Source organism: Tamandua tetradactyla, chromosome 7 (assembly GCF_023851605.1).
Source record: "Tamandua tetradactyla isolate mTamTet1 chromosome 7, mTamTet1.pri, whole genome shotgun sequence".
In the NCBI taxonomy this organism is placed as follows: domain Eukaryota; kingdom Metazoa; phylum Chordata; class Mammalia; order Pilosa; family Myrmecophagidae; genus Tamandua; species Tamandua tetradactyla.
This window is the reverse complement of record NC_135333.1, coordinates 162,526,782-162,534,603: the sequence shown is the minus strand read 5'-3', so window position 1 is coordinate 162,534,603 and position 7,822 is coordinate 162,526,782.

Sequence of the window (7,822 nt, the reverse complement as noted above, 5' to 3'; positions counted from 1 at the left end):
TTACAGCAGCTAGTGGTACTCAACCTAGCTAATTAATTAAAGCACTTATTTTCTTTTAGGCACTATTTTTAATGCTTTCATATAATAATCTATTTAATCCTCACAACAGTCTGTTGAGGAATATATTATTATTATCATCCCCAATTTACAGATGAGAAACAGAGACAGAAAAGGGTTACATAGACTGCTAAAGCTACACAGCTGGGAAATGACAGAGCCAGGTGTCAGAGTTCTAGCTCCAATATTTTAAGTAATATCTGATATTGGAGACCGATAAGAATGAATAGATTAAGTAACTATATATCTTTCTTTTCAATTAAACCCTCTGGTAACATAGAACATTATAAATACTCAAATGGCCAAGCATGAACATTAATTAATCTTATGTCATTATTTGTAGAACAGTATTTCAAGAAAGACTTAGGGAGATAAAACTGTGCTAGGTTGGGTTTCTGGGAAACAGAATTTGAGACCGAGATGCAGGAGGTTGACTGAAGGGCTTTTTCTAGAAGTAAAGGAAAGAGAATTGGGCAGAGGGAGACACGGAACTATGAGGCAGTAACAACAGAGGACGCAGCCCATCCAGTGGGAGCCTCTGGAGCTCGAATAGCCTCTCAGCAAGCAAGGGAGTTTGGCCTTTGTCCCCCTGAATCAGTCAGTCATAGGAACTCACTGTTCGCTGGGAGGGGACATAGGCTTGGGAGGAGCAGCTCCTTTGACTGAGAGCAATTTCTGGAGAGAGATTCAGCTGTGACCCAGCACTCCCTGCAGCTGGAGGATTGAGCATCATGATCTTGAGAAGGGGAAATCTGGGTGCTGCACTAGAATAGCCATTACAGAAACAAATAAGAAGAAATTATAACCAAGTATTATATCTGCACATTTTCAGTTGTTCCAGATTGTTCCACTGAGTGACAGATTCCTATGGCCAACCATCTCCCAACTGAGCCTGAAGAGTAATAGTATGTTGTGAGAGGATTGACAAAAGGTGCAACTTGAGAGGTGAATTTGGTCCCTGGGCAGGCCTTAAATGATTTGCCAGGGAGTTTGAGTGAGAGGGAAGTCTGGTGGCCGTGCAAGTGGGTCAGCACAGGGATGGACTCCCAGCAGGGAGTTCTCCAACACAAACCCTGGGCGTTGAATGAGGACCAGAGCCTAACTCAGTGTCAGTGAGATGGAGAGGGGGGATGAACTTGAGAAACATTTTCAAGGTAGTATTCACTCTTAGTGTTTGAAGTGTGGAAGGTAAAGGAAGATTTGGGGCAAACCCCATATTTCTAGTTTAGGAGACTATCAATGGTGATGCTTGGAGAGAAACTGTGGCCATTTTCACCCTTTCAGCACCAGTATAAAAGCTGCCATTATCTTTGGAATGACAAAACAAAAATAAATAATCCTCGAATTGACTGCTTTTATCTTTGCTTTTTCTTTTTTTTCTGCAGAAACTTTCTGTAGCTTCCTCTGATTGCTTAAAATGAGTTGTTCTTTCCTTCTATAATTAGTTTCACAATCAATCTGTTTGAAGAGAAAGCTTCTTTCTGATGTTCTGTTTTGATTTGCTGAAGCTGCCAGAATACAATATAGCAGAAATGAGTTTGCGTCTACAATGGAAATTTATTAACTTTAATTTATTAATTTAATTTATTAACTTAAATTTATTAATTTATTAATTTACAGCTCTTAGGCCATGAAAATGTCCAACTCAGGATGATAGCTGGGCTCTGAAGATAGGCTACTGGCACGCTCAGTTCCTCCGTCACATGGGAAAGCACATGGCCAGTGAGTGCTGGTCTTGCCTCTTGGGTTTCGTTGCTTTCAGCTCCTGGTTCCAGCAGCTTCCTCTCTGACGTTCTGTGTGTCCTCTCTCAGCTTTTCTCTATGAGCTTCTCTTAATTTCACTTCTTCAGATTCTGTATGTGTTTTGTCCTTTTATAAAGGACTCAGTCAGAGGATTAAGACCCACATTGCATGAAATAGGTCACAGCTCAATCGAAATAATCTAATCAAAAGGTCTCACCCACAGTAGGTCTGGACCCACAGGAATGGATTAAAATATCATGATCCTTTCTGGTATACATAACAGCTGCAAATCAACACGTATGCCCTTCCCTTTATAGTTAGAAATCTAAATATAACAGCACAACATACATTTAAACAAAGTAAAACAACATAAAGTTTTAAAGCACAGGTATAAAACCCATTTCTTTCTTTCTTTCTTTTTTATCCATTGACAGTTTTATCATGGCCCTTTTAGAAGTTCTGATAATAGTCTCGGACCATAGTCCATTGAGAGGTGACCGGAAATCGGCTGGGTTTGGGCATGCAGCTTCCTTGTGAAGAGCTGGTTGCCCTTAGCGATGCAGATGATCAAGATGGTTTTTTTAGGGCTGGGTCCGAACCAGCCTATTAAATCCCTTTGTACACCCAGTAAGTACAGCTGTTATGCTGCTCTAATCATTCGATGCCCTTTGTGTTTTCTAGAGCAAGAGTAATTTTCTGGCTTGAGTTAAACTGGATTAGAGTCTAGCCTTCTGAAGGCTGAACTTTTGCCAAATAATGTGAAAATCTTCTAACAGTTTAGAAATTCATTTGAGAAATGAAAACCAGAAAGGTAGCAATTATGGAGATAGAATCAGTGTACAAGACATTTACGCTAAGTACACTCAGGGCAGCCAGATCAAATGAATCACCCATTTAACAAGCATTGGGTAAACTCTCTGTGGCAGGTGCTGTCCTGTGCTGAGAGGACAGGGGGGTGAGACAGATGAGGCGCCTCCCCTTGTACAGGGCTCACTCTGATAATAGGAGAAAGCAAAGAAAAAGTGATTAATAAAAGAGCTGTGGATGTTTGCAATGCTATGACGAAAATAAAAGTGGGATTCAAGTTGCTTATTGAATCAGTGAACAAGAGAACATACAGCCCTTTCATCCCATCTGAAGAGTCTGCTTTGAGGAACAGAATAATATCATGAGAACTGGGTCATTTAGGGATTGAGGAGCAGAATAATATAAACCCAAACTTCTACTTATTATTAGGCAAATTCACAGACTCTAGGGATTTATTTGGGTAGGGAAGCTGGGATTTCAACACTTTGAACATAAATATCATTTAATCTCCTACGTGGGATTCTCATCAGACATTGTGTACAAAGGCACTGCTTAAAATTCACAGTTAACTAGTAAAACCTATGGCAGATGCTGTTTTAAACTTCCACTTCAGCACTTCCGGGAGGAAGCTGTGCTCTCCAGGCCTCGGGGAAGCAGGCGGACTGTGCTCACAGCCCCCTGAAGAGCGCTGGCCACTCTGCCCCCCTGCCATGCCTGCTCCAGGAGCTGAGCTTCCCACGTTCTGAGTCAGAACGTGTTGTTCTCAAACCTATTAGTGACAGCTTTCCTTGTTATTAAAATTGGGCGATTTATGTCCATATTACATTAAGTAGCTAATAATGAGTGCGAAGAGAAAAAAAGAATTATGACAATGAAATTTCAATGGAATACATTGTAAAGACTCAATAGTGCCCAAATGGTCGATGTCAAAAGATTGGGAAAAGTAGTAAAATCTGTAGTCCTTGCAGGTAGATTATACAGAAGCATCTTTAAGTTCTCATACAAAGAAAAGCAAAACTGGAAATGAAAAAAATGAGACCTTATGGTGTTTGGTTAAAAAAATAGGACTCGGGGGCTGGGGGTTCCTGAACCGTGCAGGAGGGCCGTGCCCTTCCACCACAGGACTGCAGACCCCGTTTCCACTCAGTTAAAACAGAATGTTTACAAGGCAAATGCCTCCTTTTTTGTGGCATTATCTACTCTGACATTTCTGATTAACCCTGTAATTAACAATTTTGATTTTGTGGACTAAGGAGGTTTCCATTGTAAGGTCTGTGCTTCCCAGACCTTCTTCCATTCAAGGCTTTCAGGAATTAAAGAATTTTTATATCTTCCAATAATTCCCTTACCTAAGCCAAACCTCTGTTCCCTCATTTGCACAGTAAAAATAAAGAAAAGTATTTTAATTTTTCAAAGGCACCGTTCCTAGGAGAATACCAAAGCTCTTCACCAGGACAAATTTCTAAACAACCTGTAATGCTCATATCACCCTGGAGAAGTGGACAGAGAGTTTTATTGTCCTCTCATTAGTGATGTTAGACCCGTGCCAAGTAATCCACAGATGTCTTGATGTTGACTCTCAGGAGAATTATGTTTCCACTAATCTTCTTGCCACACTGTTCTGTACCATATTCTTAATAATTTCCAGTAATACTGAGAACCGCAAGAGCTTAAAAAGAGCTCTGCTGTGAGCCAGGACACGTGGCTCCAGGCATGGAGTGCCTCTAAGCTGCTGTGGGAATGAGCACATGGGGCAGTCTTTCTGTGCTCAGATCCTTACCTCTAGGATGGGGATGACAATACCCACCATCGTAGCAAACCAGTTGGGAAAAGAAGTGCTTGTAAAAACAAATATGGACATTTAGCTGCAACTGGTGAGAATGACATGGTTCATTTCCCTTTCCCTATTCCCATCTCATAATGTGAGCCCACTTTTTTGATATGGTGTTTTGAACATGTGTTGGTTCATGGGTTCTAGTTTGTGCAGTCATTATAGGGAACAGAAGTGAAAGTCCTTCCTCAAATGCTCTTATCCCAATTGACCACCTCCCCACTTCTTCCTTCTTCTAAAAGATGGCCGCAGAAATATAAAGAAAGGGACAGCTTACAGTCAGTATAATGACCAACTGTGCTCTGAACAATAAGACACTAGTAAGTAGGTGTTGTTTTCTAAAGGTTTTGAATGACTCATTGGATCTCTTCATTAATTCACAGAAGTATTGTTGATAACGAAAAACAAAACAAAACAAAAAACAAGTGGAACATATTACATGCCCAACAATAGGAGAATTCACAAGTAAATGATGGTACTTCCATCTCATGGAAGGTCATTGATAAAAGTTGCTGTAAATGAATATTTATTGGCATAGAAAGATATTCATGATAGTTAAGTGAAAAAGGAAGTACAAAAAGGGTAATGTACAACACAATCTTATAATTATTTTAAAAAGTGTATTTGAATAAAATATATTTGGAAGAATATAAAGTGGCTATCTCTGGGTGGTGGGATTACAGAAATAAAAATTTTCATTGTATTTTCTAATTTTCTACAATGGAGATATGTTGTTTTTGGCAAAAGAAAACTGATTTAAATTAAATGCAATTCCACTGCTGCAGAAGCTACTTGTGGGAATGAAAAATGACATTTTGAAAAAAAATAAATGCCAACTCTAAAAAAAATCAATTAAGGAAGGACTTTTTTTCTTAAAAAAAATAGAAAGGATGATTATTCTTTTTAAAGGATGGAATCATTTAATGACAAATATTTGAAATAAACCAAGTATCAATTGCAAAACATGTTTTCTGTTAGCGGAATTCTACCTTAAACTACTTCTAAAATGGACTCATATCAAGGTAAATAAGTTTTGAAATATCTAAATTGAACAATCATCAATAGCAACATAATGTAATTTTTTTTTGACTTGCCAAAATAGCAAGAAAAGAAATTGTCTTCTCAGATAGAGGGCAGACGTATTTCTCTTTCTTATTCTAATAAAATCTACAATTTGCCAAGTGCCTTCTGTGTGCCAGATACTTTGAATGTTGTTTGATAGTTAATTCATTTAATCTTCAGAGCCTTAGGAGATAGGTAGGATTGTGTTCATTTTATACTTAGAGAGCTAAAACCCAGAAAAGTTGTTTCATACCCAGCCGTTAAGTACCACAACTACATTGCCTTAAAAAAAATCCACTTAAGTATTTACTGAATCTTCTCTGTGTCAGTCATTGTGTGCTAGGTGTTGAGACTATACCAGTGAATTAGATTCTGTAGTCCCATTCCCCCAAAGAAGCCTACATTCTCCTTGGAAGACATGGAACAAATAACTATAAATGTGATGAATCTTATAAAATGGGAAATACAGGATATAAGGGGGAGTTAATTTTTCCTGTGTGCAGACATTTAAGCAGATCTGAAGCAGGAGTAGGAGATAGCTAGGCATAAAGTAGGTGTGGAAGAGTATTCCTGGAAGAGGGAACAGTATGTGCTAAGATCCTGAAATGATACTGTACTACAATGATGTGGCATAACCAACCATCTACAACTCTGGCCTAAAATAATAAGCATTTATTTCTTCCACATAGGCCTGTGGGTCAGCTGCAACTTGATTGAGTTTGGCTGGACTCCAGGGTCCAAATATCAAGTTAGGGTTCAGGTCCCCTTCATATGTAGTTCATCGTCTTTTGATCAATAGCTTCCTGGGACATGTCCTTCTCATAGCACATAGCAGGAGCACTAGAGCCCAAATGAAGATGACGAAAGCACATATAAGGCCTTGTGTCATGTTAGGGAACATTCCGTTGGCTAAAGCAAGTCCTGTGGCCAAACCCAAAATCAGTAAGATGGCGAAAATATTCTACCCGTGGTGGGTGGTACTTAAGGGTCACACAACTTAGGATATGATGAATAAATTAACGGAAGATGGAAAAAATGTGAAAAGTTATTCAATCAACCTCACCTGGAGTTTTCCAGGATCCCATTGCCAGTGTGGCTAAAAGAATAATGGGTGAACCAGAAAATGATGCTATGTGTTGCTCTTGTAAATGGCTGTCTTTGGGAAATTCTTCTTGTAGAGTTTCCATATATATATATATTTAAACTTACTTCAAAAGATAATGACTTCTCCAACCTCTATCTGAACTGTTTTCAACGTATTGACCGACACTGAAATACTATGCTTATCCCACAGAGCTGATATACTGTCAATTAAATTAAATGTTCCTCTTCTGTTATGTACAGGTTTTGAGTGTCTGTGTAACAGCAGCACATTTAGAAGCTCTGCCTCACAGGCAACGAAACCAGGATTGGAGGCTCTGAGCAAATAACATTAAATACGGTTACTACTCATTCTCCTGGAATGGAGGTCAGCTATTTTATATGCAGTGATTAAGAATAAAACGTGAGGAAACATCTAATTTGACTACTTTATCCTATGAAATACGATATTCCATTTGGTCATATCATTTTGATACAGTTACAAGAATAGTTCAGTTTATTTTTACTCATCACTATGCAGATACATTCATTTGCTTTATAAGTGCTGAGATCTAAAATCTGAATGAACAGGTGTGAGGCCATAAGCTGGCCAAATATAAACTCGTACAGTCCATGCGTTTAATAAGCATTGACTTTTTTTTTCCTTTGAAGATAATTTATTCAACACAGAGAGCCAGTGAGTCATTAGCTATCATGGAACATTCTGCCACAGAGCATAGCAGGAAAACTGTACTAGTTTCAGATTGAGATTTTTTTCCCCTTTTATTTATAAGAAATTAAATAGAAATCCCTGCCTCCATGATGCTCCTATTGCAAAGCCAAGTTTCTCCCTTTCATTTGTTAGAGCTCAATGTTACTATCTTGAGAGTTTTAAATAGTAAATCTATGTCTTCTGACCATACTTATTTCCCCAAAAACATGATTTTGTTAGCTAACTCAGTAAATTTCATCATGAGCCACAAACTCTTTCAAGAGAAATCAGTGGTCCTAATAGATATGAAGCTTCAGAGCAAGTCTTTTCCCTCCTTTTCTTTCAGTTATGTAAGCCTTGTACTTGGTTTTGGTATTGTGTTTTATTACTCAATTCACAAAGCTGTGTTTAAAGAAGACCACGGTTTCTAGCTTCCCTTTCTGATACACTGTGATTTTCCTTATTTGCGACCATTTCATCTTTCTGTGTGCTTTCTTGTTCTTTTGGCCTGGCACCCCTTCAAAAGTCGC